Raw genomic sequence first — 14944 nt, forward strand, 5'->3', positions numbered from 1 at the left:
ATCGGAAGGAAGAGTGTTTCAGATGGCCGCAGAAGTGCATCTGAAAGCGCGTGATGCAGTGGCCGTCTATGTTCAATGACTAGCCAAATATCGCTGCAAGCATGACCAGAGTTTGCGTGATGGTTTATGCTGCTTGACGAGATCAGCAAGGTACTGTGGTTCATCGGTGGCAAGCAAATGTATGTATGCATGTTGAACTTCTTTCGCACCGTACATAACCAACCGTGCTAAATCGGAGGTGCGGATTCACTTGAAATTCACTTGAAAACGGACACCGCCACCCTTCGGCCAGCAACTCGGGCCCAATCAACACGAGAGCACGTCAATCTTTTTTTTTTAAGAAAACAGACATTAATCTTTGTTTCAGTGTGTTCTTGCTTGAAGGGATTAGAGATGTCAGAGACAGGCTGTTGGGAAAGTGACACTGGTGCGAGTTGAAGTCAGCTAAATTAAGTGCATTTGCATGCATTCATAACTCCTGCCATGTAGTGTGGCAATAATTTATTTTCTAAAAAATGTCAAAATAAAATTCTCACCAAAATAACGTTCTGGGGGGCAGCCATGATGGCTGACAATTCTATTCGTGGTGAAATAAAAAGATAAATCATAAAAGCGTCAGGGTAAGGTAACGTTAACATGAGGTGGGACTTAAAGGGACGAAACGAATGAGTTGCTCTTGTTCAGAAACCGATAAAAAAAAAAGTGTGAAAACCCACACGAGTTTTCACAAAGACTATGATGTTTGAAATCCGCATTCACCATGACACTCATTGCAGCTCATAAATAAGCATAATGTCATTCACTTCACGACAATATCCTGTCTGTTTCAGGAATCTAAGCTTGCATATACCTCACATTTGCCGTAATATATTGAATTCCATAAGCCATTTTAGGCGCATTTTACAAAAACGTTGGCGATTGAGCAGCCTGTTCAAAAGCAGGTCCTTCCACAGAACACTGAAAAATATACTACTAATAATAATTTGAATGCATTCATAGCAATAATATTCTACCCTTTTTCAATCCACTGCTGGATGACGTCCTCTCCAAGCTCTTTTTGAGGGTTGTATGACCATACTTCACCATACTGGACCAGTGAAGATTGGTGAAGGTGGGGGGGGGGGGGAAGGAATCAGGACCAGTTCTGATATCACTCACCACTGATGCTCGCCCTGTCCGGGAATCGAACTCAGATAGCCAGGTTCAAAGCACTCACACTCCACCCAACGCCCACGGTGACGCAGTGCACTGAGCAACAGCGCGATTGCCCAACTTGCTATTCAATTGTTATGCCATCTGAATAACCAAGCATCTCAAAAAGCTGTACTGCAGCAAGCGTATAAACCTAAAGAGCACATTCAGGAAGCATAATAATAATAACAATAAACAAAATGGCAGTCTTGATTTAAAGCTTTCGTGACTGCAGGGATTCATATTCTTGGTTCTTTCGGTAAAGTCACGCAGAAGGGAAACAATAAAATAATACAAATATAAAACAATAAAATTATCACGGCGTTTCGACTGCAACACAAGCAATCATCATCAGGTGTGAAAACCACAGCAATATTTTTTTTTTTTAAACTTGTCTTGCTGTGGTTTTCACGGCCGATGACGATTGCTCGTGTTGCAGTCGAAACGCCGTGAGAACGCAATTGTTTTATATTTTTATTATTTTATTGTTTCCCTTCTACGCGGTGACTTTACCGAAAGAACCAAGAATAAACAAAATGGAAGTCGATGCACGAGTTCGGCAGCTTGCGTAGCAGTTCAAGGCTCTCGCGGCTCGCAGCGGTGGTAACCGTCCCATCCAACTTCTCCTCAGCTCATCAAACCGACCCGCTCACCAACGGTGGCAGAAAGCCCGGCGCTCGGATCGGACTCTGCCTCACACCCTCCACTGCACCGCGCAGCGGCTATCCAGATTGCTCTGGGCCACGCTTAACACAGGCTGGCGTGTGGCTACGGGCACCTTGGCACGCCGACTTGGCACCGTCTTCGGTTTGCGTGCCACCCCTACCGCACGAGACTGCAGAGCTGCTGCCAATCGAGCAGACGTCCACGTTGTCGAGGACTGTTCCCACATGACGGATGGACGGTGGGGAGAGAAGTCTGAATTGAGCGTGATGAAGCGGCGACACAAGCCGTTACGTGTCCTTGGATGTAGACCTTTGATGGCAAATGCAAGAAGAAGAAGAAGAAGCAGCAGTAGCAGCGGCGGACGAGGAGAAGCACGGGTGACCGAGAGGCTGCATGAGTGAGATGCGCTCGTGGGAGAAAGAGTGAACTCCACTCACCGTGGGCGCGAGCGAGGGGCATGGAAGTCTTCACACCGCGATCAGTCACCGCCTCCGATCTATCGAGCGGCAACTCCACACTGCACACAGCAGCAGCAGCGGTGGACAATGGTTAGGCATACTGTCGTTTACTTAAATTGCCGATCACATTTTTAACGCTGCTCCACAGCACTGGACGGAATTAATCGTTCTTAGCTCATCATAATCTTCCTTTCGCACGTCCATATGCCACCCTATTTTTGTTCGATTTCAGAATCGCTCTTTGCATACGAGATGCATATTAAAGGAGGCTATCTCACGGCCACGCACGATGATGTGTTTGTGTATGATTTATTGGTCTTTAAGATTATCGATCTCCTGTCAGTTTAATGGCTCGAAATACATTCAAAATGCTGCCAGCAGAACTGCTGAGATCAGATGTTGGTAAATGGCCTCGCCAAAGCCGTGTGCCTTGAATAACCGAGCCGGGCCGTAGCATTTTACGGCATGCACATTTGCAACCGAGTGTAACGCCAGCTGTTTTTCATTCGTTTTCTTCTTCGGAGCGTTTTTGGCACGTTTCCCAAGGCGCTGATCATGGTCACAAACCAAATCGCGTTTGAGGGCAACGTAAGAACAGGTTTCACTCTCGTCTCATCTGCTGCTCGCTTGGAAACTTGAGGGCGCGACTGATGAACGAGCCCACAAAAGTTGTAAGTGGTGAGTTGTCGTGGAACTGACACCGCAAAATGCGTGATCGCAAAAAACCGTAGCAGAGCAGTGCAGGATATTGCATGTCTCTCTTTATAATATTCGTACAGTGTGTGTGTGTGTCATGCAATTACATCAGCACTCTCGCACAACGATGTTATTTCAAGTAAAAAAAACGTAGAAAGTTTATTTTTAAAAATACTGTGAACTGCTGGACGTGTCTTAAGTTTATAACGTGCAGCATATAAATGCTATATATTAGGCAGCATGTCACTATGCATTATTAATATGCTATGCAGCTAAGTGTAGCAGTATTAGGGCCATAAAAGGTATTGAGCTAGCACTAAGGAGCTAATGGGCTGGGTGTAAATAAATATTATTTAATGCCCTGCTACAATGACCATTAACCCTTAGAATGATCAACAGCTCCTAAATTTTTAAATAGGAGCGATAATGAGTTACATTTTTCTCAAATATGCACGCAAATATGTGCAGCAAGACAAAGCACCACACATCGTCAGCGTGCATCTTGAATTTAAATAAATAAACAAATAGATGCCCATTAATGTGGCTGCCCCAGTGAGTTGCATCCAAATTTGTATGAAGCAGGGAGCAGTTGATGGTGTACCGGGTCACATGATCATCAGCAGCCATGGTCAATCCACTGCTAGATGCAGGCCTGCCCCAAGCTGCCACCTTTGTCTTGTGATCCTGCAATCGGAGTAATACACCTTTGCTCTACACGAAGTGGGGACATTTGTTCCATCGTTTTAGTAAACTTGCCCAGGAAAAAAAAAATCATATTTCAGCAGAAATTCACTTGTAAGTAAAATGTGTGTGTTCAGTCCATCAGCCTATTGACTTTCCAGACCATATGAACCAGCAGTATTAATTTAAGCAAGGCAACTTTAATCAGAGGTTTGACCTTTTGGGTGTCATCAGTGGTCAGGCTTTTTGAACGCCTGCTGGTGTGTTACCAGATGCACATAACGGCAAAAGCACTTGATTCAATCTATGGGTCCCTATTTAACACAAAAAGCAAGTGTATGAAATAGTGTATTATGTATAGCAGTGCAGCATAATGGTGAGGGAGCAAATGAAAAGCAGCATATGCTTTAAACTAAATTTGAAGCTTTCGTGACTGCAGGAATTACTCTTTTATTCATTCGGTAAAGTCACGTAGAAAATAAAATAAATTAAGTAATAGAATACGACGTTTCGATTGCAACAAAAGCAGTTGTCATCAGGAGGAACTAAATTTGAGAGAGAGAGAGAAAACACAGGCACGGAGACACACAGTCTCTGTGTGTCTATGTTGTGTGTCTCTCTCTGTGTCTCTGTGTTGTCTCTCTCTGTTTGTGTGTCTGTCTGTGTGTCTCCGTGTTTGTGTTTTGTCTCTCTCTCAAATTTAGTTCTACCTGATGACGACTGCTGGTGTTGCAATCGAAACTTCGTATTCTATTCTTAGCTCTTTCGGTAAAGTCACGTTGAAGGGAAACAATATTGTTTCCCTTCAACGTGACTTATATTGTTTCCCTTCAACGTGACTTTACCGAAAGAGCTAAGAATATGAATTACTGCAGTCACGAAAGCTTTAAATCAAAATTCGTATTCTATTGTTTAATTTATTTTCTTTCTACGTGACTTCACCGAAAGAGCCAAAGCGTCATATGCTCTCACCGCTCATGCTGCATTGCAATGCTTTGTGAGTCTGTATTCCGTTCGAGCACAACATTCTGGGGCCTTGCAACACAGGTTTGAGATGTGTTTTAATCTGACCAGGTCGAGGAGGACGAGGAGAGCGCTTTCGAGAGGCACTGTGAGCAATGAAGGCACTTGGTGCCATCCCTTCCACTCTTTCAAACGTGGGATTACGCTCCGTTTATACAGCAGCACGCGAAAACGAAATTGCACAATTGAACAGCATAGCACAACAGTGCGCAGCGAGCATCCGCTAAATGTGCACTTCATTAATGGCAATGCGCACACTGAGATATTAACACATCCAAAACAACGGAAGGTTAATAATTGCCAAAGACAAAACATTTCAATTGAGTGCATTATAATAATTGACGTAACAGACTTAAAACCTAAACTCCCAACACCACCGTGGAAGGCACGAGGGCATTGTTTTTTTTTGTTGTTGTTGCTAAATCGCAGTTGCTGAGCAAGGGGACCAAATGGCCAAATGCACCAAGCGGGCAGCAACAAACAGCACAGTTACGTTTGTGATCAAGGAGTTCACACGTTTCTTGAAATGCGCAAGTTTATGCGGATATTTTGGCTACAGATGGTGAACTGTGTAGGGAAGCAATTGTTTTTTCTCCATGTATTACGACTTATGCTGATAACTTGTTGTTTTAACATAATCATTCGTTCAAGTACGGTCGTTATTTTATTTACATAATTTCAGCGAGATGCCGCGTTTTTGTTTTACACAATGTATGCGGAGACATCGTAACTTAGAGGCACCGCATTAACACTCTGTACAGCCACGCATAAGCGTAATTCCAATTACGCCATACCTCAGGCATGGCAAGCGTATAGCAATATGCGAAAAAGTAGCACTTTGCTGTGATGAAGCCACGCGGAGATTGAACTCAAATATCCAAAGCGACAGCTTTTTAGAAAATTAGAGACTTCCGTGACGGCAATAAACACCGCTCTGTCACTCCACGATGCTCCTGCTTAGCTGGAAAGCATTTTTTTTTTGCCCTGGACCGCACGGTCAGTGGAACTCCCGGTAGGCTTTGTGAATGCTGCCAACAGAATATGAAAATGGATTTCACGGAGATGAGGCCCATTCTCGTGAATTCCCCACCACCCCCCCCCCCGCGTCTGGCGAGAGAGCCCGCAGGCCTCGTGATCACTGCCCACTCCCCCCATCGTTGTCTGTCGCTGTCGCAACACCGCCAGCGGGAACGTTCACACACGAGGGTTACAGCCGCCGCCACGATGTAATTGCAGGCGACGCGATGCGACGCTATCAACAGTTGTTGTATTCACCCAAGGAAAGCCTCCGTAAATCATTGTTAGCCTTGCTATATTACGCTTAAAATGCACGTGCCGTTGGAATGCGATTAAATTCTGAAAAGTAAAACCACCGTGCCGTCAGGTTATGCGGTCAGAATTGTGCAAGGCACCTAATATAGCTGGTTAACAGCTCTTCTGCAAAAAAAAACCGATATTATTATTGTGAACTTTTCATTATCATTAATATGATATAAACATTTCATCAGAAAATTACATTTAATTTCATCAGGAAATTACATGTATAAAACTAGCAAGGATAATCGTTCTCACGACGAACGATGCCCCCGTCGCGCAAGTGCGATGGATCGTAGCATCGCGATGTCCCAGCATCCCGGGTTCACACCACCGTCGAAATACTTCACGCTCCTAAAAACTGACATTTTCCCACGAGGAAGATATGGACAGGATTCTCTCGCAGGCGCGGTGACAGTAACGATGTATCGATGGGGTTGACGTGTTAACATCGATACGAGTGCTGTAGGTCCACATTAATAGAGTCCAGAATTCACACTGGGAATTTCGGTATTACTGTGAATTCCACAGGGCGGCGGAGGGAAACAATGATGCCATCTGAATGAAATTTTTTGCCAGCCGCTATTTTATTTCCGGGTAAAAGAAGCTTTTTTTTTAAATTTGCGCATATTACCTAGCTATGGGCACACATCAGACACGCCGACGTTGACAAAACATTTAAACAACAGCTGAAAAGTGTGCAAAGATGCTGGAAGATGTTCAAATTTGGAATTACACCGTGATACCGATAGAAAAATATATGGATTGGAGAATCATATGCAGGTGAAAGTCAACGGCGAATAAAAGTAAGTGAGTTTGCGCAGGACACGCCGCTAGAAGGGATGATGGCCGATGGTTCATACAGTGGAGCTAAAACAGCGAACACGCACAAACGGGACATCCACTGCAGAGATGGAGCAATACAAAGAGGCCCCCGTGCAGACACTAGATTGAGTGTTTGACCGTAGTGGATTGATCATGATTTACAATGATGATGATGTTGATGGTGATTATCTGGATGGTGTAATATCAACTCGATGTTGTCAGTGGACGTTAATAGTCAGAATTCACATTTGGAAATCGATGGTTATGTTGTTATATAAGCTGCTTGAACAGGGCGCCCACCTGCATTGCCCGCATTGAGCATTGGGAACTCACGGAGGGGCTCCACGAAAATAAAGTAAGAATGACGCCTCCGCGCGCTCGACAGATTTAGAAATTCCAATTCATGACACCGTTGTGCCCATTGAAATCCACTGCATGGAGCAGTTATCAGCTTTTGGGGCGGCTTTAAATGCGCGTTTTTAGGGCTTCAATCGCCAAAATAATCCTCGGAAAATATCGTGCGCCTCACAGCTGACAACGAATGCAATGCGCCACAGCAGGCCGCCACAAAGCCGCGCAGTCACGCCATTATCCACGGCACAGTGCACTTTTCTGTGGGCTCTATTTAGCAACTGGAACGAACGGGGGGAGCGGGGATCGACCACAGAGCTTTTGGGCGACCTTTGCCTGCAGTATTCGATTCAGTGAGCAAGTAGAAGCATAATTAGAGCAAAGCTAACAGTGGAATCAGAGAATGAAAAAAATATCTTGCTGATTGCAATGTGATGCATACAAAAGCCCTGCGTGGAATATTCGAATGCATTGAATTGATGTGATGGGATTTTTTGTGAATACAAAAAGAATTACCGAGAAGAGGTAGAAGTATAGATAGATGGGAGACGCAATGGAGCTCTTTGTGACATATGGTGGCTGATACTCGACAAGATTGCCACTAACGAGGCCGATGCTGCTGGCAAACTCACCGGGATATATCTCCGCAGTCTAAATCTGGGCACAGAAGCGGGAATCGGTGATGTTGTATCGACTCAAGATAAAGAAGACCAATTCTCCGGACAACCTTTGGATGGGCATAATGGGAGGTTTTTTTTTTAATACGAGGACAAACGTTGATGCATTTTTAATACATCGGGTAAAAAAAGAGAGGAGGTAGTGTACATTCCTACACACTGCTGACATAACACCTCGTGGCCGGAGACATAACGGACACAGTGGTGCCCCGAACAAGAACCGAAATAAAGAACCAACCAATGAACAGCTCTGGTTTCTCTCTGCCCCGAAAACAATGGGAACTGCTCTGTACTGTGTCCCAACAATAACAACCCACGCAGGAGGGTGCAGATATTTCCTCAAAAAATGGAAGGTAAGGGATTCGCGAAAGCTGCAAATGCTTATTCTGGTGGAGCAAGCAGATTCGCACCTCCGATTAGCACCATTGGCTACGTATGGTGCAAAAGATGTTCACCATACATGCACGCATAGACTCCACAAAGCTACCCTGGATGCCGTCGAACAGCTTACAAAAAAAAATTACAATTGTAGCCAGTTGGCTTTTTTCAAGCGGCTATACAAAAGGAAGGCTGCTGGTATTTTCCAAAATAGTAACAAACGTTTTGTCTTTGACACATGCAAAGAAACGGCTCAGTGGCCACCCACACACATGGCAAAGTCGATTGCCAAAGACTGCCTGAATAAGTACCTCAAAACAGCGCGTAAAACAAATCCATTTAAATAAATCAAAACGAGGGAACATTAATAACTGGTTAAGCCACTCGTGTCTGCAGCGTAAATCATGACTACGATCGCTTCAATAAGCAACATTGCGCTTTGAACCCTGCATCACGCACACGGTTGGAAACACAGCGTAGCAGATTGAGATCATCCACTGAAGGCCATGAGTATGATCGCGTAATTTTTCACATGGCTGCTGTTACATTTTTTTCTACGCTACAATACGTCACATAATGGGCGGCTGAGTGTGGGTGGGTGGCGGGATAATTTTCTGGAGTTCTGCCCTAGACAACTCTGGCTGAAATTAAGGCCCTGAAATCCGGTCTCCCTTGCCGAAGACCACTTGTGCGTCAATGAGCCTCCGACTGGCTTAATAAAATTCGACCTACGTACGTACCGCGTACGTTCAGTCCGGTCGTAGGTAAACAAGTCATCAGCTAGCGGGGGGGGGGGGGGCAGCCACTGGTTTGGCATTATTAGCGCTCTAAATCCCATTAATAGGCATAATCGATTACGTCAGCCCTGATCAAATCAATCGCTATTCTCACAGTGGACGCCTGAGCCTTGCACGTCGATCTGTAACCATGTGACGGGCGGGCGGGCGGGGGAGAGACACGGCGGGCGCTTTGTGTCGCGAGTGATCTGCTCGGCCATGCCCAAGGGGGCGGTTGCCTGCGGACACCCTGTCGAGAGCACGCAGGTCGCGAGGCGAACCGCCGTCTGCCCGACATTGCGAGCCAACGCGAGGCGGCGGCGGCGGCAGGGAATAGCGTGATTGCTGGCGTCCAGTGCGCTTCGTATGAGAGCCGCGGAGAGCCCAAGGAACTCTCCGACAGATAAAATTAGATTGCATTTTTTTTCAATTTTGGGAGAGCACACGCGTTTTTTTTCTTTGGAGAGAGAGCCCTTCAAGTCAGCCACTCTGGGTATAACCACGGAGTATGTTTGTTTTTATCCTCCCTTATTATTCATGGTTGCTCGTGAAATTAAGCAACTCCGCTAAGTGGATTCAGTGCCGAGGCACATTCCGATTGGTTATGGTGATTGCCCATATTTATTCAGGTATTATTTTCAAAGCCTTTTTGACATTTCACATCAGAGGGAGATGAATGTTTGGAGAGAGAGATATATATTCTGAAGGTAATGAGATCAGCTCGTTTTGAATGTCGTTGGCCCACGTCAAGGTCAAAGTAATGAATGGCAACTTCACACTCGGGCTTAAACTAATGAGTCGGCACCCGAGTGACTCAGCGAGACAGACACCGGGAGTCGAGGCACTTTGTTTGGCACCTCTGGGGTCACAAGTTCAAACAAGGGCCTGTGCGGGAGCCCCAAACCCTCACGCTACCCCGATAGAAGGCAGACGTCACGCACTGCGCAGGTTCAAGCGGGTCTTGTCTTCAGAGTTGGTCTTCGAATAAAAAAGAAAGTTGGCAGAAACTTCGAGGGTCTCACATCTTGCATAAACGAGCGGCGGAAAGAACCAGCGCATGCACTCCTCTGTGATGCAGTGGGGGTTCGTCTCTCATTCAAAGGTTTGGTAAGAAGAGCACCCTTTGGCTTGAGTGTGTGAGAGAATACTTCCCCCTCCCCATGCAGGCCCTGTGATTGTGATGTGCAAATGTGCGTTCAGTTCACCTCGTGTATTATGCGCTCATTATTAAGACACTCAATCTGCAAATAGAGCCGAACAATAGCGGTGATTGTGTGATTATGCAAAGGAACACGGACGATTTACCAAACCCGTTTTTTTATTATTTTCCCAGCTAATTATATATAACAAATCTGGCCTGGTTGCTTCGCACAAAACAATTGGCTTCATTGTAAAAAGCGGTAGAGTGAGCATCACACAATCGGAAGATTGAGAGTTCAAATCCCGGTTGGTTGGGGGGGGGGGTGACTGAGCCCATCATCCCACCAGGGTTGATAAAACGGGTACCACTGCATGGGGAAATTAACAGTGGTATGTTGTATGATCCGCCCATGCGATAGGAATCAAGATTTTTCACCACTGTCTCTGCAGGGCTGTAAAAGTGGAAATGAGCACTACCTCAAAGATAATTTGGCTTTTTTATTGTTAAAGTAAAAAAAACAAAAGCAGTGTAGGAGTGTTTGTGTTGACGAATTAATGACTACACATCTCCAAGTGTTCATTTATTGATAGTGATCAGTAATGTCTTATTTTAAGTAGGTTACATTTATTATGTACGTACATTGTGTGTAAAGTACTTCGTTTCAGCACATGCAGAACATATGCATTACCGTTATTAATAAACTATTGAACTGTGCTCACTATATGGGAGTTACATGCAATGCAGTGCAATTGACATGGAGGTTTGTGTCTATATATAAAAAGTTCAAGACAAAGGTGCAGCCCTGTAATTTCTTGCTCACGCCACTGCTGGCAGAAGGGCCCCCACTCTAAGGAAAGCTCCTCTCGAGGGTGTTTCGCCCTAAACTCCCACACTGGCCAGGCATCTTAGGAAGAGGCATTTTACATGTGTAGGTGTGCATGAAGCCAAACAACGTGGCATGAAAGGCTGCCTGCCTGTGCACAACTACTCTGAACCGTAAATATGTTGCAAGATAAATAAATAAAGCATCCCTTGTTATTTCCAAGGCACCCACACCATGTCGGTCATGTATTTTTTTTTCAACCATACTTCACCACTCTGGTCAATGCCTGTTGGCAAGGGCCGTGGGTGGGTGACAGGATTGGCTCTGGTATCACCTGCCGGTGATGTTAGCTGCGGGCTGGGAATCAAAGTTGCATCGGCGGTTACATAAATGCAATAGTAGTACACAACACTGCATTACTCAACAATACAATGAATAGATTTCTTTATTTTTTATTAATTCTGTTCTATTTTATGAATGTCTGTTTTTTTCAATACTGTCGTTAAATATTTTCCACCCTTAAAATCAAGAAATTCAGATTTGAATTACTCCTGGCATAGAAATTAAAACACCTCAAGTAACATTACAGTTTATTTGTCTTGTGTAAACATGAATTTAATTCAATATATCGTATATATCCACAATGCAATATGATTCTCAAAACCGCTTAAATTACTTTAAGCTACATTACAGCCGCTAAATGTGTTGAACTTTTACTCAAAAAACAAATCATTCACAGGAAAAAAAATGTCCACGTAATCAGACTCTTAACGGGAAGTGAGAATAAAAAGGCCCTCATCAAAAATGACAACAGTTGACTCCCATTGTGTGTCTGTCTCTTCGCCTTTCCCTCAGTTCCTCCCAGATGGTGCGTGTGACCAAAGCTATTGGTGCAAGCAGCTGTCAGCTAGGAATGTGTCAAACCAACGAATTGCATCAGGGGATGGATTTTACGGAGCCCTTGCTTAAATTATTAATTTAGAACACATCAGTCACAATTCGTGGTAAAGTTGCAGAAGCGGAAGGCGAGTTTACACAACGCATTCGCCCCGAGCTAAGCAAGGCATGTGGGATATGCCATTGTGGAGTCATCATTGAGATTTTTTACATGTGGTGTGCTTTTAATCGTTAATGCCTCGTACTTGTGAATGAAAGCGAGCGGTGCGTTTTACAGCATTGCAAGTCAATGTCTTGTCAGTCTGCTCTCCATTGAGTCGCTTCTGATCCGAGCTTTTCCCTGTCAATGTATATTTAAAAGTGACTCGAAGCTTCCCAGAATAAGCATTAGCATTGTTGTGGAGAACAAAAGACAACAAGATAACTAGAGAACACACCTCCTTCCCTTGACTTAATTGGTCACTCATATTCTCCACAACAACGTGAATTCTTGTTTATAATAAACATCTTGCAGTTAAATTTTTGATTCAAAGCTTTCGTGACTGCAAGGATTCATCTTCTTTGGTTCTTTCGGTAAAGTCACGTAGAATGAGAATAAAATAATAAATTGATAAAATAAAATAACACAATAATATTCTCACGACGTTTCGGCCGCTTGTGTTGTGGCCGAAACGTCGTGAGAATATTATTGTGTTATTTTATCAATTTATTATTTTATTCTCATTCTACGTGACTTTACCGAAAGAACCAAAGAAGATGAATCTTGCAGTTCACCAGAAATTGTTGAAGCAAGCCAGACTACTTATGAGATCCTGAATGTCAACATTAGTCCCGAGTTTTTTTTTTGCATTCAAACAATGCTGTTAAAAAAAATAATAATACCATCCACAAAAGGCGGTGTGGCTGATGAGATGTGTACAAAAAAAACTGAAATATAGGAAGGAGAAGTAGTTGTCTTGCAAAAGAGGCAATCCCTCAGGCATTTAGCTCATTGTCCTTACCCGGCAATTCCGATTAGCATGGTTGGCTACGTACGGTGTGGAATAAGTTCAGTGTACATACATCACGATTGGGTGTATTTCATCTCCCTGGTAAATAAAGGATACACCTTTCTCCTGCTGTATTCTCCTTCCTCCTCCTACTCCCCTCTATTCTAAGATCACAAATTCTAAGGTCACAAACGGAGAACGCTGCAATTATATACGTGTGCTACGGTAAATCGGATAAATGTGTGGTGTGGTTCTGCCTGTTTTCGGTATTGTTGTTAAAATCATGAATATTAAATATATATGTAAAAAAACATTCTCGCACGATCATATATATAGGGGGGGGGGAAACCCCCACATAGGGAGTAATGAACATCTCAATTCCTGCTGCACACCATGTTTTCCCCCATGCAGGACTTGGGAGTAACACAGCAATGTTAATCACCACGGGTGTGAACATTTCTTCACAACCTCACGCATGAACGATCACAAAATAAACGCATGTACTGTAAATTAAAACATTGAAGGGGGGGGGGAGGGGGTGTTGGTGGGGGAGGTGGGGAAAGAGCCCGATTTTAAAAGCAAGGGGGTGAGTGCCCATTGATGCTCATTCTGCTAATGCTGTAATAGATTCGAGAGAGATGAAACATTACCAGATTCGAGTAGCACATAATAACCGCAGGTCATGAGTCAACTAGACTTAGATCTTTCGAAACCGGCCCACCATTTGCTCGTGTGGAACTGACGTTTGACGATGCCATGCACTCGTAGAAGGCCGTGCAGCTGATAGGATGTGCAAAGACAAAACATTTGACTATTTTTCAGTGGAGGAGACGTATACGAGCAGGAGGAGAGACACTGTCTCCTCGTTTGTTTTGCAACGTCCTTTAACGTTTGCAGACCCGTGAACAGCATTCCGCGCAGGGCGGCTGTCCTCAATGCTTAGGGCGGTCACACAGCTGAGCGGTATAACGCCGTTTGCCGCTTGTTGCAGAGAGGTTCGTGGTTCAAGCCCAGCTGCCACCCCGGGTTAATACTGTGGGTGTATTAACCATAAGCGCGTGCATCGTCCACTTCAGAGTGCAGGTTTAAGGTCCCTTGATATTATTTTAAAGAGCGTACGTAGGCTGGGTGCTGGAAACAAGGTTCAAATTGGTCTAATTTTATTAGATGAAAAAAGCCCTTCAGCTACCTGCGATTTATCATTGATACATTTCTTAATTGAGGGAAAAGTACAAAGCAACATTGCCCTCGATTGGCAGGCTATATTGGTCTGTGAAACAGGGCGTCCTCGTGACAGATAACATTGGGTTATACGAATGTTGCGAACACCACCCCAAATTATTGTGGCAGACGATTTTCAGCCTCGATGTTAATGAACACCCACACATGTGGATGCCAAGGCAATCAGGCCTCCGCATGCATAAGGAAAGGCGCCATTTATTGCCTGCACCGCAGCGAGCACAGCTTTTCCACACCTCTCCAGCCACATCGCCGATGCACCTTCAGACACGGCGCCATTTGAACGTTTTCCCATTCCGAGATGTCTGAAAGTTCCAGGGTGTGGTCCCGTTCACTGCTCAATTTCAGAATTTGCAAGCGGTTTAGCGTAAATTTTATTTAGAGAGGCGTAGCGCCGTTGTTTTTAAAGAAATTGCACTCACCCCAGAAAACTGTAGCCACACGACCACACTCGATAATAGCTGGCGCCAAACTGTGCCGATAAAGTGATTTTACCGATAAAGTGATTTTGTTTTAGTTTTTTTCTTCCGGTTCCGTTCCGATGACGTACACATAATGTCAAGGGGGTGAGAAATGGCAGCAGTTTCGAAGGGGAGGAGAGGGCTGTGAAATTTAGAGCATTCTTTGATGTTTAGTTCATGATAAAAACAACAACAAAGAAAAATATTATAAAACATGGCACTGTTGGCACTGCAGAGGGCATCTGCATTTCGATGGGCATTTTGTGGACCAATTCACTGCGGCCGCACATAAGTAAAAGGAGTTGAAATGTAATCGTATTTTAGACCACCACAAGCTTTCCAGCAGGGAATTTTAGTG

At 44.4% G+C, this 14944-nt stretch overlaps 1 protein-coding gene across 16 annotated transcripts in view; it reads right to left on the bottom strand.

Annotated features, from left to right (window-relative positions):
* The window catches only part of LOC116952152 (teneurin-4-like), a 430454-nt gene that overhangs the window by 340343 nt on the left and 75167 nt on the right, over positions 1-14944 (bottom strand). For 11 of the 16 annotated variants that reach the window (XM_032971251.2, XM_032971247.2, XM_032971242.2 and 8 more), the window contains one exon: positions 2295-2374. The exons of 2 other annotated variants lie outside the window; for them this stretch is intronic. The gene's annotated coding sequence lies outside the window, so the exon portion shown is untranslated. Of the gene's footprint in view, positions 1-2294; positions 2375-3612; positions 4495-14944 lie in introns of those variants that run through there. 3 more of the 16 variants (XM_076074081.1, XM_076074078.1, XM_076074082.1) reach the window with 2 other exon arrangements.

The sequence above is a fragment of the Petromyzon marinus genome, chromosome 45 (assembly GCF_048934315.1).
Source record: "Petromyzon marinus isolate PM22_M1 ecotype Great Lakes invasive population chromosome 45, UKy_Petmar_22M1.pri1.0, whole genome shotgun sequence".
Taxonomy (NCBI): Eukaryota; Metazoa; Chordata; class Hyperoartia; order Petromyzontiformes; family Petromyzontidae; genus Petromyzon; species Petromyzon marinus.